Source organism: Brienomyrus brachyistius, chromosome 5 (assembly GCF_023856365.1).
Source record: "Brienomyrus brachyistius isolate T26 chromosome 5, BBRACH_0.4, whole genome shotgun sequence".
NCBI lineage: Eukaryota > Metazoa > Chordata > Actinopteri > Osteoglossiformes > Mormyridae > Brienomyrus > Brienomyrus brachyistius.
The window spans coordinates 3090251-3108761 of record NC_064537.1 but is presented as its reverse complement, the minus strand read 5'-3'; the positions used below and the strand labels follow the sequence as shown (position 1 = coordinate 3108761).

Genomic DNA, 18511 nt, shown 5'->3' with positions numbered 1-18511 from the left:
TTCTCTGTTAGCTCAGCTTTTCCTCTGGGCTCGGTGCTGAAATGCATTGTGGGACAGAGGCCAAGGAAAATGCCCAGTTGGAGCTCCAGCCTCCCAGTCACATTTTCAGCTGATCGAATTGTATTTCACCTCTTTTTATTTGCTTGGTGATATTACTAGCATCACACAGACGCTGCAATAAGAAAGTAAATAATGAAATAACAAGACTATGTAGCTGTGGATTAAGAAATATAGCGCCTTTTATCAACCACATGGCACCTCAGTCTCTAGCACCCTTATGCCTTAGTAACTTTCCTCCTGGTTAGCTGGCCTGGGAGTGCCATGCTCAAGTCTGCCACCTGGTGGTTGCTTGAGAAAAAGACAAATTATGACTGCTTATAACAATGTAGCAAACGGAAACATCCGGGGAGGTGGTGCTGAGCTGCAGCTGCCTGGGGCTGTAGGGTGGTGCTGGTTTTGGGCTTAACAAAAACCTAAGTGATAATTAGAATGTCCCCTAAGACAGGCTGCACTGGGGCCCTGGAAGATCGCATCCCATATTTACACTCCGAAGGATGTTATTTTTTAACATTTTCTTCTGTCAAAGGGAGATCTTGTACCCAGTCCAGCTACCAGTGTAACACTGAACCAGTATGATCAACATGAAGCAGTACTACTGTATTAAGATACATATCATATGGCATTTGTCTTAGTTTCACTGTAATTCTGGTGGAATTTCTGGTTTTAGTTTTGACCTGCTAAGCGGCACATCTGGTGACATAATTGTGAAAGAAACTTATTCAGGGCAGGTAAGAATGATCAGTAACAGCACCTGGAACAGCCACAGATGTGGGTTTCCTCCAGCAAAGATGTAAAATTACTTCAAAATTAATCAGCCATGATTTCAAGTTTTTTTTTGTATTGTCATGTATGCAGGGAACGCTGGGATATTCAGGTGCGACAGTTATGGGCTGGGAGACAGAAACGACTCTATACAGTGCAATATAAAAATAAAATCCAATAAATAATATAGTATTGTGTGTGTGCATGTGTTTATATGTTTATATTTACGTGTGTGTTTGTGTGTATGTATATGTGTGTGTGTCAGTATATACATGTGTGTGTGTGTGTGTGTGTGTGTGTGTGTGTGTGAACCCCTCCACCCTCTATGTACCCTCCACCTTGTTCTCCAGGTAAAGTGAGACCACTAATTAAATATCTGTGACAGCCAGCACCTCTTCCTGCTGCACAGCAGAACAGTTTCATTTTTCTATTGGATGGATGGATTTAATCGTCACACTGAGTCTCCTGATTGCCGCAGACATGTGATGCTCTTCCTGACAACATAAGCCCTGGGCCAGTTTGGGTTTGGCTTCAGATGGGCTACATTGGATCTACTGATACATTCTGTATTGTAAAAGGCTGGAGATTGAGTTTTGATTCTAAAAACAAACTTTTGGCAGGATCTCTTCGGGACCAATTTAACATCGTCGATTTAATCAAACTCCCGCCAGAACACTTTTATGTTCCTTCATAATTTCTCCGTAGGATTCTGGTCAGACTTTTGACTGGGCTTCTCATATGATTCCACATTTGGCTTTTCCTTGTGTTCAGAATCATCAGCTTTTTGCAAATGAAGTTGGTTTGCCTGTGGAATTCTGCCAGTTTCCCCAAACCAGAAAACACGTTTGAAAGGTACCACTGAAAGGTACTGATGGTAACAAAACATTCACTTAATAAGCAGATGCGATTGTTCAAACATTTTTACACATAAGTGAGGGAAGTAGGCCAGCCAGCATCCCGCAGCAGTTGGGTTTGGGGGCTTTGCTGAAGGACTCTACGATGATGCTTCTTCTACTGTCAATGGGATCTGAACTTACAGCACAAGCCCAGATCCCTAAATTAGGGAGCTAAGTGCAGTTTGTCTTAAAGGGCAAGTTTCCACAAACACAGGTAGCACGACGACCCTTAGTTTACTGAAAATGAACATACTCTCTACTGCTTTGTAGTGGCTCAGTGGGCTAAAGCCTCTGTGCCTGTGTTTGGAAGGTTGCTGGTTCAAGCCCGGTTTTGGCACGTCCATGGGCCCAGGGGGATGACCCATAACACACCGGTGACCTGGGTACTGCAGCAGTTGCCCTAGATGGCCTGCTTGCTCTCATTAATAGCAAGATGGTGGAGGTGAAGAGAGAATCTCCCCAGGGGGGTCAATGGAGTATCTTTTATTATCAACATTGATGCTGGAGCTCAAAGGCTGAGCAGTGCATGGACACAGTATCCACTAGGGGGCAGTCATGGACCTTTTACGTCAACAGCTGCCTCCAAATACAGTTTGTATAATTTGTGGCAAAAGTAATTCTCTCTCTATATAGAGGTTTTAATGCTTCTACATGGTCCCAGAAGAAACTGTTTGCACCATAATTTCACATCTGAGATTTATGAAGTCTATATATGTTTCTGCCCCATCTTGGCAATTTCAGGTGTACAGAATATGTTACCATTACCATTATTAAGAACGTTAAAAAATTTTATAGGAATAAATACATGACAGTAACATTTTCAAATCTACCCGATACTGATGCATTAACCATGGGGTTCCTAAGATCTGATGTAAAGCATGTAAAGCACTTTGGCTCGACTGTGAACGGTATGAAAAGTGCTCCTATCAAGAAATGTGACTCCTGTGCTGAAGTTGATTAGTGCAGCCGGTCATGAAGACTTTAAAGTATTATAATGTACAATGATGATAAGTCACCTGAAGTGTTTTTCTCTGCATAGTCGCTGTTTTTTCCCTAGTTTGTTTGCGATCACAAGATCTGATGTCTGCTATCCAGTGTTTTCAATATTGAGAGCCAGGGGCGGAGTTACCTCGTATAGGCGGGGGGGGCGGAGTTACCTCGTATACGCGGGGGGGCGGGACCAATGGCCCTGGAACCGGGCCCTCCCCCCAGCAAAAAGAGGTCCCTTCCATATACTATCCATCCATTTTCCAAACCGCTTATCCAATTGGGTTGCGGGGGTTCCGGAGCCTATCCCGGAAGCAATGGGCACGAGGCAGGGAACAACCCAGGATGGGGGGGCCAGCCCATCGCAGGGCACATTCACACACCATTCACTCACACATGCACACCTACGGGCAATTTAGCAACTCCAATTAGCCTCAGCATGTTTTTGGATTGTGGGGGGAAACCGGAGTACCCGGAGGAAACCCCACGACGACATGGGGAGAACATGCAAACTCCACACACATGTGACCCAGGCAGAGACTCGAACCCGGGTCCCAGAGGTGTGAGGTAACAGTGCTAACCACTGCACCACCATGCCGCCCTCCCATATACTAAATACACGTAAAGATATAGTGATATAACTCACTATTTATGCCTGTTTTTTAGAGGTATGATATCTAACGTCAGTATAGTGAAGTTATACAGATATAGACTACACTACATCATAACAGGAAACAAGTGTAGCAGCGGATTTTGTGTTCATTCTGTGACTAGCATGCAGGCACTTTTCCTCACACAGATGTGTTCATTACGCAGACAGCTTAAGATCATAGACTGTAAACAAGTGAAGCATTTGTTTAGAAATGCTCCTTATTCACATCGTAGATGTTTAACTGCCTGTCACAGTAAAGAAATGTACTTGCTTTGTATAGTGGCCTATTTGTGTATTAGAAATGGAAGAAGCTGATTAAGCTAAACCTCACATGGACAACTTTGGGCTAATAATCTATTTGTATGGACCATCACAAAAAGTGTGTACCGCCACTGTCACTTGGGAGAAAATGTCTGACACTAACTAATTAATTCCAGGTGACTTATCTGTTCTTGTCATGTATAACCAAAACCTTTTCACCACAAATTAAAATACATGTAGTACCTTTGTATAGTGCAATGTACTTATAGCTTAATATTATTAAACAACGGCTTTATTTACAATGGAGTTTTTTTTATATTTTTGTTATTCTTTAAATGACATAAAAATGACAGCTTTAACCGTAACTAATAGTACTATCACTACAGCAATAACTTGACAAGCCTTTAGAATGTTCACTCTTCAAGTAGGGACACATGTGCGGAAAACTGCTAACATTTGTGTGTGTGCGCGCGCGCGTGTCTGTGTGTGTTTTGTGGGGACCAAATATCCCCCACAATGTGAAAATTTTGAAAACTGCCGTCTGAGTGCTGATCGTCAGAGTTCATTCACAGCTCGCACATGCTGATAACTGTCATTCACCATAACGTGACTGGCTTTTGTGCTTGCTCTTTGAGCTGGTCGAAATCAGTAACACCGCTAGCTGTGCACCACTTATCAAACTTATCAAATCAGACTGAGGTTCGTAACGCTTTGTAATTCTGATTTAGTCCTTTTTCATCCGCAAGGGGGAGGTGCTATCACTTATATAAAAGCTAGCTTATCCACTGTTTGACTTGAAGGGCGTTTAATGGGTTTCACACAAATAGTTTAATGTCCACTCTGCAAGAGCAAATCCAGTAACCTGTAATCGAAGTTAATGTGCAAGCAGTGAACTGATGGCCCATAGGGGGCGCTCGAAGGCCGCCCTCACTGATGTGTGTGTGGGGGGGGGAGATATAAAAATATATATACTTATAATATATAAAAATAAGATATATATTATGAATGACAGTTTTACTTAGTGTGTGCCTACATACAGTCTGCATTATTTAAACAACATTTCCACCAACTGACTCATTCAAAAGTGAATTTCCACCGACAGATTTCCACCAATCATTTCTCTTCTTGTAGCGAAATAGCCAATCGTGTTTGGTTGCTATGCGAATATAATAAAGATTTCGCCTATCAGCATCGCCGAATGAAATGGTTTTGGGGCGCTGGAAATTGCGCCCCTGCTACAGAAAATGCGGGAAAGTTTTGGATCGCTCTCAGGTCAGTCAGTCAGAGAGAGATGATTTCGACGACGACAGCCGAGGGGCAGCTTCCAGAGAGTTCGGTGAGATCGTTATTGAATTTCCTTTTTGCGAGAAGGACGGTGGTGGAAAAAATCCACGCTTAGGAGCTGGGACCCGACAAGCCCGAAAAATATATAACCCAGCCAACTAAAGAAATTACAGTATGACTGTGAAATTGTTGTCATTTTCTGACTGTTCATTTCAATACTTATATTGGACTAAGAAGGGACATCTATTAGTACGTCAGCCCCACCGAGATTTTTTTTCACCAGCCGCCGCTTAATATTTAGGTCTATAAAAACACATTGCTTGACTGGCGTGATCGGCCCGAAGCGGCAACCGAGATCAAAGAATCCAGTCTGTCCGTGAAAGTTTCCGGAGATAGTTAACAAGGATTTTCCCGTAAACGGAAAGAGGGGATCGAATCGCTCAGAGTAAAGGCGCGTGGACTATGGCAGCGGAGCTGAAGCCGCGACTGTGCGTTATTAAAAAGGCGGACTCTGGGTATGGCTTCCATCTGCATGGAGAGAAGGGCAGAAGCGGCCAGTACATCCGCAAAGTGGAGCCAGCGTCGCCCGCCGACATAGCCGGGCTGCGCACCGGGGACCGGGTGCTGGAGGTGAACGGCGACAATGTGGAGAAGGAGACGCACTACCAGGTGGGTCGCGGCGCCTCCCGAAGCTCCGTCCGAGGCTGCTGTCCCGGGGCATCGACCCAGTAACGGGAATGACGGTGCGGGTCATATAACTGTACAGGATTCGCAGAAACTGGTATTAGTGGTGCGATCTGTACGGGGCAGACATGGGTCCGTAACACTTCATATGCCTTTGTCAAGTACAGTTTATAATTCGGTGTTGATCTAAATAAGTAATTGCTTTTTGCTTTCTTGCAAGTCAGTCTTTACGTTTACTGCCATTTAATGTCTTTTAGAGAAAAATGTTCTCATAGACTTAAACCCCACGGTGATGAGGAGGCCATCTGTACGGTTGTGTTTTTGATGTTATGTTGAGTGATCTTATAATGTGTGTGTGTGTGCTGTGCAGGGGTAGACACGCACGTACATCGCATTTCCAATCGCCTCGCCTGGATGAGGACCAAGACCAAATCCCCAGAGGACACGTGGAAGGCACTGGAGGACTAGTTCCCAAGGTGAGGCTGTGGGGGCAGGGCCACGGGGACTGCCTGTGTCCCTGAACAGTCATTTCCAGAACTATTATTATCATCATTAGTTGTTGCTGGATGGCATTCTGCCATGTGGCCTCTTCGCCCTCCTGTTCGCCTCTCAGCAGGCTGACCCAGCTCTCTGTGCGCCCCCTATAGGCAGCTGTGGAGTGAGGTTAACTGGCTGCTAGTGGGCTTCAGACAGCAACTCTGCCTGCCGAGAAACCCGCTCTGCTCCCACTGCCTGAACTGGCACAGCTGTCCCTCTGCACACTGCATCTCCCCAGGCAGGAGCCCCTGCCCCTCATCCTCAAGCCTCCTGACCAGAGCAAGGTGAAAGTGGAATTGCCCCCACCCACTGACAGCTCAGGAACTATCCTGTTAAGCATCCATCTGTTTGTGGGTTTACATGGCTTTCCATTGACACACAATAGCATCTCAAAACCAGTTCAAGTGTGTGATTTTGTGAGTGTGTGCCCTACAGTGTACTGGCAGCCCGAACAGTGTGTCTCCTGTCCTGCTCCTTTGTGTTTGTGGATTAGTCTCCAGACTACAGTTGAAACCAAAGGTTTACATATACTGTATAAAAAGTCATATAACTTTTTTTTTCTTACTGTCTGATATTAAATCATACAAAACCCTTTCAGTTTTAGGCCCGTTCGGATTCCCAAAATAATTTATATTTGCTAAATGTCAAGATAATGTGTGAGAGAATTTTTTTGAGATTTTTTTAGTACTTTCTTCAAAGTCAAAAGTTTACATACACTAAGGTTACTATGCCTTTAAACTATTTGGGAAAGCCCAGATGATGATGTCCTGGCTTTGGAAGCGTCTGATAGGTTAACTGACACCACTTGAGTTGATTGGAGGCACACCTGTGGATGTATTTAAAGGCACACCTCAACACACTGCTTCCTTTTGTGACACCATGGGAAAGTCTAAAGAAATCAGCCAAGACATCAGGAAGGGAATTGTGGACCTCCACAAGACTGGGTCAACCTTGGGAGCAATTTCCAGATACCTGAAGGTGCCACGTTCATCTGTTCAAACAATTATACGCAAGTATAAACAACATGGGAATGTCCAGCCATCATACCGCTACAGTCCAAGAGATGACGTGTTTTGGTGCGGAATGTGCGTATCAATCCTAGAACAAAAGCAAAAGACCCTGTGAAGATGCTGGCTGAAGCTGGTAAGAGTGTATCACTATCCACAGTGAAACGAGTCCTGTACCGACCTGCGCTGAAAGGCTACTCAGCGAGGAAAAAGCCATTACTCCAAAAGCGACATAAAAAAGCCAGATTACACTTTGCAAATACACACAGGGACAAAGACCCTAATTTCTGGAGACATGTCCTGTGATCTGACGAAACAAAAATTGAACTGTTTGGCCATAATGACCATCGTCATATTTGGAGGAAAAAGGGGGAAGCCTTCAAGCCTGAGAACACCATCCCAACTGTGAAGTACGGAGGTGGCAGCATCATGTTGTGGGGGTGTTTTGCTGCAGGAGGGACTGGTGCACTTCACAAAATAGATGGCATCATGAAGAAAGAACAGTATGTTGAAATATTGAAGCAGCATCTCAAGACATCAGCCAGGAAATTAAAGCTTGGGCGCAAATGGGTCTTCCAAATGGACAATGACCCTAAGCATACTGCAAAATTGGTTACAAAGTGGCTTAAGGGCAACAAAGTCAATGTTTTGGAGTGGCCATCACAAAGCCCTGATCTCAATCCCATAGAAAATTTGTGGTCAGAGCTGAAAAGACGTGTGAGAGAAAGGCGGCCTACTGATTCAATTACACCAGTTCTGTCAGGAGGAATGGGCCAAAATTCCATTAAACTGTTGTGAGAAGCTTGTGGACGGATACCTAAAGCGTTTGCGTCAAGTCATTCAGTTTAAAGGCAATTCTACCAAATACTAAGCAAATGTATGTAAACTTTTCACTTTGTGAAAGTACTAACAAAATCTCTAAAAAATTCTCTCACACATAATCTTGACATTTAGCAAATATAAATTATTTTGGGAATCCGAACGGGCCTAAAACTGAAAGGGTTTTGTATGATTTAATATCAGACAGTAAGAAAAAAAAGTTATGTCTTTTTATACAGTGTATGTAAACTTTTGGTTTCAACTGTAAGTGCAAATCTGTGCTGGGTCTCAGTGTGGAAGACAGAAGGGTGGACCTCAAATAATGGTGAATCTAACCATTCGTGTTGAATCCAATTAAACATTCAAATATAGTTTATCATTACTTAGAGAAATACTTTAGTGATGAGCAAAGAGACACAGGTACAGGAGAGGCAAGGTTTATTATTTATATGCACTATACAAATAAAAACTACGTGAAAATATTTAAGGGCACAGGAGAGGCCATTTAAGGGTCGCTTTGAGGAGGCGAAAGTCTTCGAGGAGGAGACGGGTCGCTTTGAGGAGGAGGCAGTTCACTTTGTGGAGGAGGAGGGTTGCTTTGAGGAGGAGACGGGTCGCTTTGAGGAGGTGGGTCGCAAACCACAGGCACCATGTTTATGCGGCCTGCATAGTGGGGAGCTCTGAAAAGCAGAAATAACAATGTCCTTGTTAGTATAACACATAAAGGAATATTTTGTCCACATACGGTGGCCATTCAGAACTGATTGTCGCCCCCACAAGGCTGCGGCTACTGTCGCCCCCCTTCTGACTGTTCTTATTTCACTATTTACATACTGGAGTCTGGTGCCGTGGCCGTCGTTGGGTCGCTGGCCTCCTCCATCCCTCTCCAGGCCCTGTCTGCAGCTCACTGGGGGCTGGGCTCTCCTCAGTCAGACTTAGTTGGCTTCACCAGTTCGGTGTCTGACTTTGTGCGAGTCGGAATGGGTCTCCTCTGGTTGAATCTCCTCATGGGCCGCCGCCTCTGCTTCTCAGCAGGTCTCCCTAAATCACTTTCAGATCGGGTATGTCTGTTGTCCACCATACATTTCACCCGCTGTAAGGTTTGGTGCTGGGTGCTTCTCCTGCCCAGCCTACTTCTTACTGTTCTCCTTCTGAATGCATCTCCATCAACATTCAGCTCTATTCCTGAGCTTACCTTGTCCTGTTGGCTGCTCACCTGCACGACATTTTCTTCAGGTGCATTGTCAGCTTCACAGTCATTGGGCAAGTCTTGGCTCACTTCAGCCACACTCACTTCAGCGACGCTCACTTTAACCCGCTTCCTCCAGAATCTGAGACAAGACGACTTCTTTCTTGAACCCTGAGAATTTTCATTGACTGGGTCCTGCACCTTTGTGCAACTTAAACCAATACCGATTTCAGGGTCGCTTTGAGGAGGCGAGAGTCTTTGTGGAGGAGGCGTGTCATTGTGAAGGCGAGTCGCTTTGCGGAGGAGGGTCACAAACCACGGGCACCATGTTTATGTGGCCTACATAGTGGGGAGCTCCTCCATCCCTTTCCAGGCCCTGTCTGCAGCTCTCTGGGAGCTGGGCTCTCCTCAGTCAGACTTATTTGGCTTCACCAGTTCGGTGTCTGACTTAGTGCGAGTTGGAATGGGTCTCCTCTGGTTGAATCTCCTCATGGGCCGCCGCCTCTGCTTCTCAGCAGGTCTCCCCAAATCACTTTCAGAATGGGTATGTCTGTTGTCCACCATACATTTCACCCGCTGTAAGGTTTGGTGCTGGGTGCTTCTCCTGCCCAGCCTACTTCTTACTGTTCTCCTTCTGAATGCATCTCCATCAACATTCAGCTCTATTCCTGAGCTTACCTTGTCCTGTTGGCTGCTCACCTGCACGACATTTTCTTCAGGTGCATTGTCAGCTTCACAGTCATTGGGCAAGTCTTGGCTCACTTCAGCCACACTCACTTCAGCGACGCTCACTTTAACCCGCTTCCTCCAGAATCTGAGACAAGACGACTTCTTTCTTGAACCCTGAGAATTTTCATTGACTGGGTCCTGCACCTTTGTGCAACTTAAACCAATACCGATTTCAGGGTCGCTTTGAGGAGGCGAGAGTCTTTGTGGAGGAGGCGTGTCATTGTGAAGGCGAGTCGCTTTGCGGAGGAGGGTCACAAACCACGGGCACCATGTTTATGTGGCCTACATAGTGGGGAGCTCCTCCATCCCTCTCCAGGCCCTGTCTGCAGCTCTCTGGGAGCTGGGCTCTCCTCAGTCAGACTTATTTGGCTTCACCAGTTCGGTGTCTGACTTAGTGCGAGTTGGAATGGGTCTCCTCTGGTTGAATCTCCTCATGGGCCGCCGCCTCTGCTTCTCAGCAGGTCTCCCCAAATCACTTTCAGATCGGGTATGTCTATTGTCCACCATACATTTCACCCGCTGTAAGGTTTGGTGCTGGGTGCTTCTCCTGCCCAGCCAACTTCTTACTGTTCTCCTTCTGAATGCATCTCCATCAACATTCAGCTCTGTTCCTGAGCTTGCCTTGTCCTGTTGGCTGCTCACCTGCACGACATTTTCTTCAGGTGCATTTTGAGCTTCACAGTCATTGGGCAAGTCTTGGCTTACTTCAGCGACGCTCACTTCAGCCACACTCACTTTAGCCCGAAAAGACGACTTCTTTCTTGAACCCTGATGTATTTATGACACTTCTTTCTCGGTGACAGACCTGTAGTCGCTAAGGATGAGATGTGAAGTTGAAATCACTCTTTATACAGAAAATCTACTGACCAATCAGTAATGTCATGTGACATTTAATTACGGAATTCTAAACGTGACATCACCAAGGGCCCTCCATATAAGGCATCTGCTATTTCATTGTTTATAGCAGTGCAGGGTTGCTGATTGGTTTTAAAAATATTAAATCATTATTTAGAAAAAAATACCTATGTGTGTGTGCGCGTGTATCTGTGTGCATGTTCCTGTGTGTGTGTTTTGTGGGAATCAAATTTCCCCACAATGTGATCAAATCCTGTCATTTTGATATTGTGAGGGCCGCTTTTAAGGTCCCCACAAAGATCTATGAATGCAATCAAAAAACTAAAAATGCAGAAAGTCTTGTATTTTGTTACTTATGCATAAGATTGTGGCTGGGTAGGGGTTAAGGTCATCATGTATGATATCATGTATGAAATGAATGGAGAGTCCCCAGAAAGATATAATCACAAACCTATGTGTGTCTGTCTGACTGTGTGTCTGTGAGCATAAGAGACGGATTAGCCTGAGAAGGCCAGTTTTCTCTCAGGAAAGTCTAAGGCCAACTTTTTCACAGAATTACTGGTTTTTAATGTCCATAAAACCAAATGGCATCCCATTGGGAAAGCTGTGGGTAGCTAAATATTGTTAGCAGTGGTCCATATTGCACTCGAACCATCGGCATAATTCTGGAGCTGTGACATTTTAAAATGAGGCCGCTAAAGTCCATCTTTTCTTTAAAACAATTATGGAAAATCAGATAAGCAAGTTTTTAAACAAGAACCCAATGTCAAAGCTGTTGGAAATCAAAGGCCAGGCCTATGGCCAAGGCTGATCTTGAATAGGACTTGAGTTCAGGAGACTTTCAAGCCATTTTTGCATGTTTTACAAATTTTAGAAAGCGAGTGCAATATTTACCAAGAGCCTACATTCGCCAGATTTGTCTGTCTGGTATTATTCTGCATGTCGAATTTACTTTTTCCTCTTCTGAGAGGAAGTATCTGTTGATACTGAAAAGTAGTGACTGAAAATGCCTGCTGGTGTGTTGTGTTCCCAAGCAAAATATTTATAACTGCAGAACAATAAGTATTAAGAAATTGTGTAGTGCAGGTACTAATAACTTGATGTACATAGTGAAAATATTTTTTTGTCATTTAATATGTGATATCTTTTGTTAAAATTGTACGAATTGTATTGTAAAGTTGTATGTAATCAAAGACAGAGAAGTCTGAGTACTTACTGGTCTTTCCCAGATAAATGTCCGAGCCTGCGCTCGGGGCCCGAGCTTCACTATCAACTCTGTTCAGGTCTCAAAGGAGTGGAGATGTGATATGTGCAAAGAAGCATTCCCATGGACTTGTGCAAATGGCACTTAATGCGTTGTTTCATTTTATCAATGTCCATCTTGACGAGAATGTCACCTTCAGACAACATAGATTGAAAGGCCAGTGTGACTTCAGCACCCATCTCTGTGCATTTGGAATGAAATCCTCTGTGTCACCATGCATAATTTAATCTGAATCCGCAAATTACAAACCCTTTAACAAACTGAGTCCTGTGTTATATATACAATACAATAACTTTAGTGATTCTGTTTTTTTAAAGGCTGCATAGGTCTGACCTGTATGTTTGTGCTAAAGTAAATGTTAACAGGAGGAATAAAAGTCATCAGCATGTAAGTCACCAATACTCTTCATTTTTGCTTTTCTATGATAAATGATCGTAATTTAGAAAAAAGTACCAGTGTGTGTGCATGTGTCTGTGTTTTGGGGGGACCAAATATTCCCCACAATGTGGAAAAAAGACTTTTTTCAATGATATATTTTCTTCTAACATTAAACAATTTTGTGACCAGTGCAGCTGCAGTTCATTGGACCCTTCCGAACTTCGCTTCCTCCTGTTGCTTTGAAAACTGCCGTCTGAGTGCTGATCGTCAGAGTTCATTCACAGCTCGCACATGCTGATAACTGCCATTCACCATAACGTGACTGGCTTTTGTGTTTGCTCCTTGAGCTGGTCGAAATGAGTCACACCGCTAGCTGTGCACCATATATCAAACTTCTCAAATCAGACTGGGGCTCGTAACGCTTTGTAATTCTGATTTAGTCCTTTTTCATCCACTAGGGGGAAGTGCTATCGCTTATATACAGGCTAGCTTATCCACGGTTTGACTTGAAGGGCGTTTAATGGGTTTCACACAAATAGTTTGATTTCCACTCTGCAGGAGCAAATCCAGCAACCTCTAATGGAAGTTAATGTGCAAGCAGTGATATACAGGTAAAGTCTGCGTGGAAATCCGACCCAATGGAAAGATGCATTTCTCTGGAATTATTTTAGCAAATGGAATAATTTAGCAATCCAGTAAGATCGCAGTGGATCCCGGCCTGTTTCACAGCCACCCCCGAGCGCCAGCCTGCTTCTGCTATCAGCTGTGGCAGAGGTGGGGGCCACAGGCTGCTGATTGACATGTCAACTTTGATATCATGTTATGGACACGTGGACACGATTTAGTTTATTGGGAGAGAAATGCATTCAAGTCTGCAGGATGTACAGTTTTAAGGGGAGACAGTATCAAGAAATCCAATGGCAGCATTCTCGGGTTAAAGGGACGTCTGCCATTTTGGAAATGCAGTTCTCTTCCAGGAAAGACAGTATTCTGCAGGCCCACTTGTTTTATGAATGCTAAAGCCAGACTGCTCATTCACAAAGGGCTTCCGAATGGAGCAGAAACAGTATGTTTAAAGGACCAATCCCAAGCACTGCAAACCATAAAGGTATAGACAACCTACGAAAAAGGGGGGCGGACTGAAGAATTAGCTGACGTTCATAATTAGTATCAAACCTCTATTCAATAATGACATGTCAGTGACACCTGTCAGATGTCACGTGGCCTATTTTTATAACACTTAGAAAAAAAGGCCGCAAATGAAAGGGCTTGAATTGCCGTTTAAGACAAGATAAAATAGCCTTTATTAAATTTGCGTTACACAGCGGCAAAGTGGACAGTGCAGCAGAAATAAGCAGAATGCAGAAAAAAAGATCAGTAAATAGAAATAACAGAAAGCAATAACAGTAGCATCAAACAGAAATAAATGTAAATAAAATACGATATATACACAATACTAAATGGTATCTGCTTATTGTTTGTTGTGAAGTCTGATGGAAGACCTGCAGTATCTCTGTTTAAAGTGAAAAGTGCTCCTTTATTGGGCCCCCACCCACTGACGGCTCAGGAACTATCCTGTTAAGCATCTGTCTGTCTGTGGGTTTACATGGCTTTCCATTGACACACAATAGCATCTCAAAACCAGTTCAAGTGTGTGATTTTGTGAGTGTGTACCCTACAGTGGACTGGCAGCCCGAACAGTGTGCCTCCTTGTGTTTGCGGATTAGTCTCCAGACTAAGTGCAAACCTGTGCTGGGTCTCAGTGTGGAAGACAGAGGGATGGACCTCAAATAATGATGAATCCAACCATTCATGCTGAACATTCAAATATAGTTTATCATTATTTAGAGAAATACTTTAAAGTGATGAGCAAAGAGACCCGGGACACAGAGGTACAGGAGAGGCAAGGTTTATTATTTATATGCACTATACAAATAAAACCTACGTGAAAATATTTAAGGGCATAGGAGAGGCCATTTGAGGGTCGCTTTGAGGAGGCGAAAGTCTTTGAGGAGGAGGCGGGTCATTGTGGAGGCGAGTCACTTTGAGGAGACGGGCCGCTTTGAAGAGAAGGCTGCTCGCTTTGAGGAGGAGGCGGATCGCTTTGAGGAGGAGACGGGTCACTTTGAGGAGGAGACGGGTCGCTTTGAGGAGGAGGCGGATCGCTTTGAGGAGGAGGCGGATCGCTTTGAGGAGGAGGGTCACAAACCACGGGCACCATGTTTCTGTGGCCTGCATAGTGGGGAGCTCTGAAAAGCAGAAATAACAATGTCCTTGTTAGTATAACACATAAAGGAATATCTTGTCCACATACGGTGGCCGTTCAGAACTCATTGTCGCCCCCACATGGCTGCGGCTGCTGCCGCCCCCCACCTGCTGTCCCACCCGCCTGACCTGAGACTGTCCACACACCGACACAACGTGACTTTTGTGCGACTTTAACAAGGAACCTATCCAATGACAGCTGCTTTTGCCCCCTTTTCCATTTCGCGGAAATTTGGACATTCCATTGTCGTTAAACAGATTCATCGCTCGTACTGCTACAGTCTTATTCGAGTAGTGCTTTTCTACTAAGTTTTGACTATACGACAGAGGCACGCCGACTGAGACCGAGCATGGGAGACGATTACCCACAATCCCGCAGCGAGAGAGAGAAGAACCGTCGGCTCAGTTGTGATCACGTGACACTCGGCAGACAAAGCGTATATATAATACTCGTATTGCAAGACCACACTCGTTTATCAAGTTAAAATTTATGTAAAAATTTTGCTCGCCTTGCAAAACACTACTTGCAAACCAAGTTACTCTCAGTCCAAAGCTTGACTGTTCTTATTTCACTATTTACATACTGGAGTCTGGTGCCGTGGCCGTCGTTGGGTCGATGGCCTCCTCCATCCCTCTCCAGGCCCTGTCTGCAGCTCTCTGGGGGCTGGGCTCTCCTCAGTCAGACTTATTTCGCTTCACCAGTTCGGTGTCTGACTTAGTGCGAGTTGGAATGGGTCTCCTCTGGTTGAATCTCCTCATGGGCCGCCGCCTCTGCTTCTCAGCAGGTCTCCCCAAATCACTTTCAGAATGGGTATGTCTCATGTCCACTATACATTTCACCCGCTGTAAGGTTTGGTGCTGGGTGCTTCTCCTGCCCAGCCTACTTCTTACTATTCTCTGTCTGAATAGTTCTCCTTCAACATTCACCTCTGTTCCTGAGCTTGCCTTGTCCTGCTGGCCGCTCACCTGCACAACATTTTCTTCAGGTGCATTTTGAGCTTCACAGTCATTGGGCAAGTCTTGGCTCACTTCAGCGACGCTCACTTCAGCCACGCTCACTTCAGCCACGCTCACTTCAGCGACGCTCACTTCAGCCACGCTCACTTCAGCGACGCTCACTTCAGCCACGCTCACTTCAGCCACGCTCACTTCAGCCACGCTCACTTCAGCCACGCTCACTTCAGCCACGCTCACTTCAGCCACGCTCACTTTAGCCCGCTTCCTCAAGAATCTGAGACAAAAGCACTTCTTTCTTGAACCCTTAGAATTTTCATTGATTGGATCCTGCACCTTTGTGCAACTTAAACCCATAATGATGTCTTTATGGCACTTCTTTCTCTGTGACAGAACTGATGAAATAGTCGCTAAGAATGAGATGTGAAGGTGAAATCACTCTTTATATAGAAAATCTTCTGACCAATCAGTAATGTCATGTGACATTTGATTCCGGAATTTTAAACGTTGTGATATCACCAAGGGCCTTCCATATAAGGCATCTGCTATTTCATTGGTTATAGCAGTACAGGGTTGCTGATTGGTTTTAAAAATATTAAATCATCATTTAGACAAAATATTTGTGTGTGTGTGTGTGTGTGTGTGTGTGCGAGAGATAGCATAGCTTGGGAAGGCCACTTTTGGAAGGGTTTACAAAGGGCAAGTTTCCACAAACACAGGTAGCACGACGACCCTTAGTTTACTGAAAATGAACATACTCTCTACTGCTTTGTAGTGGCTCAGTGGGCTAAGTCTCTGTGCCTGTGTTTGGAAGGTTGCTGGTTCAAGCCCGGTTTTGGCACGTCCATGGGCCCAGGGGAATGACCCATAACACACCGGTGACCTGGGTACTGCAGCAGTTGCCCTAGATGGCCTGCTTGCTCTCATTAATAGCAAGATGGTGGAGGTGAAGAGAGAATCTCCCCAGGGGGGTCAATGGAGTATCTTTTATTATCAACATTGATGCTGGAGCTCAAAGGCTGAGCAGTGCATGGACACAGTATCCACTAGGGGGCAGTCATGGACCTTTTATGTCAACAGCTGCTTCCAAATACAGTTTGTATAATTTGTTGCAAAAGTTATTCTCTCTCTATATGGCGGTTTATTCCCTAGTTTGTTTGCGGTCACAAGATCTGATGTCTGTTATCCAATTTTGTCAAAATTGGGAGCTAGGGGCAGAGCCGTGGGCGGGAGGGCGGGGCAACGCCCCAGGGCCCGGGCCATTCTCCCAGCAAAAACAGGTCATTACCGTATACGACGTACACATCAAGTTATAGTAATACAAATCCAGTGAAGGGCTTGACAGCTAAAGCCTGGTGCTAATCTCTCCAGTCTGATTTGCAATCTTTTATAGCTTTCTCATATTATATACATTCTTATTATGGTGGGTGCATTGTTTTATTTTCAGAAAAAGAAATCTGTAAAATCACTTCCACACACTTAAAGTATAGGTCATGTTTTGAAGTCAAACTAAGCTGTTCCTTTTGTATTTTATGGTTTTACATTTTTGAGGAATTTGTAAAAAAATAAAATAATAAACTGCAGTGCATGGTGGGTAAGATCTAAAGGCTGCCTATAACACCCTCATCCGTCTGACGACACTCATCAAGACCAGGAAGGTGCATAATGTTCATACCTGGGTGCGTTTGTCGGTCCGGAAAGTAATTAAATCTCGTCATGTATGCTACGTTCTTAAAAACTGCTTGGATATAGCTTAATTATATGCCGTGGGCCTTTTAATGTGTTTGTTAGCAATTTCGCCAGGTAGGCTACCTTCTTTAAACTGCGTTTTGTTAGACTACATATTTCGGGATGTTTTATTGTAGTCTTTGTAAATATGTATATAGTTTAGCCTAACCAAGCCACGTAAGGGAGCCAGCCAGTTCAACTAGGTGCCGGTCCCAAGCCCGGATTAATGGGGAGGGTTGGCGTCAAGAAATAAAGATACTGTATCTTCACTGCATCACTGATGTCAAAATGTGGGGAATGTGTGGTTGTATAAATAAATGTGTTAAAGTAGGTTGATGATTCTGTGCTGTCTAAATTGTATAAAAAAATTCTAGGCATAGCAAAACAATTCTCCTCCTGTCTGAAAAGGCGTAGAAACGCCACTGAAACTTTACAGTTTTTGTGAGGGACAGTCGAATTCTCTCGTTAAGTTTTTTGTGATCCTGCTCCTACACTTTAAAAGTCGTTTCACCGCCGCATTCCCTGCTCCTTCAGTATTACCTCCATAGAATGAAGTGTGAATTCAACATACACAAGTATTCAGATTTTTAAATATAGTTTCATGTATGACAATAACCCAAATTTTAATACACAATTGCACAATTGAAAAACACGCACAAATTATTGCTCTGTATTTATGCCTGTTTTTTAGAGGTATGATATCTAACGTTAGTATAGTGAAGTTATACAGATATAGAGTACACTACATCAAAACAGGAAACAAGTGTAGCAGCGGATTTTGTGTTCATTCTGTGACTAGCATGCAGACACTTTTCCTCACACAGATGTGTTCATTACGCAGACAGCTTAAGATCATAGACTGTAAACAAGTGAAGCGTTTGTTTAGAAATGCTCCTTATTCACATCGTAGACGTTTAACTGCCTGTCACAGTAAAGAAATGTACTTGCTTTGTATAGTGGCCTATTTGTGTATTAGAAATGGAAGAAGCTGATTAAGCTAAACCTCACATGGACGACTTTGGGCTAATAATCTATTTGTATGGACCATCACAAAAAGTGTGTACCGCCACTGTCACTTGGGAGAAAATGTCTGACACTAACTAATTAATTCCAGGTGACTTATCTGCTCTTGTCATGTATAACCAAAACCTTTTCACCGCAAATTAAAACACATGTACATATAGCCTAATATTATTAAAC

At 44.1% G+C, this 18511-nt stretch overlaps 2 long non-coding RNA genes across 2 annotated transcripts; one reads left to right on the top strand and one right to left on the bottom strand.

Annotated features, from left to right (window-relative positions):
- The first annotated feature begins 4841 nt into the window (after positions 1-4841).
- On the top strand, positions 4842-6720 carry LOC125742967 (uncharacterized). Its single transcript, XR_007398241.1, has 3 exons — positions 4842-5571; positions 5957-6062; positions 6234-6720. It is a non-coding gene; the product is annotated as an uncharacterized LOC125742967 (long non-coding RNA).
- A 7537-nt stretch (positions 6721-14257) lies between these two features.
- Positions 14258-15653, bottom strand: LOC125742968 (uncharacterized). The gene is made up of 2 exons (XR_007398242.1): positions 15214-15653; positions 14258-14613 (listed from the first exon to the last, which is right to left on the bottom strand). It is a non-coding gene; the product is annotated as an uncharacterized LOC125742968 (long non-coding RNA).
- Between the last annotated feature and the right edge of the window lie 2858 nt (positions 15654-18511).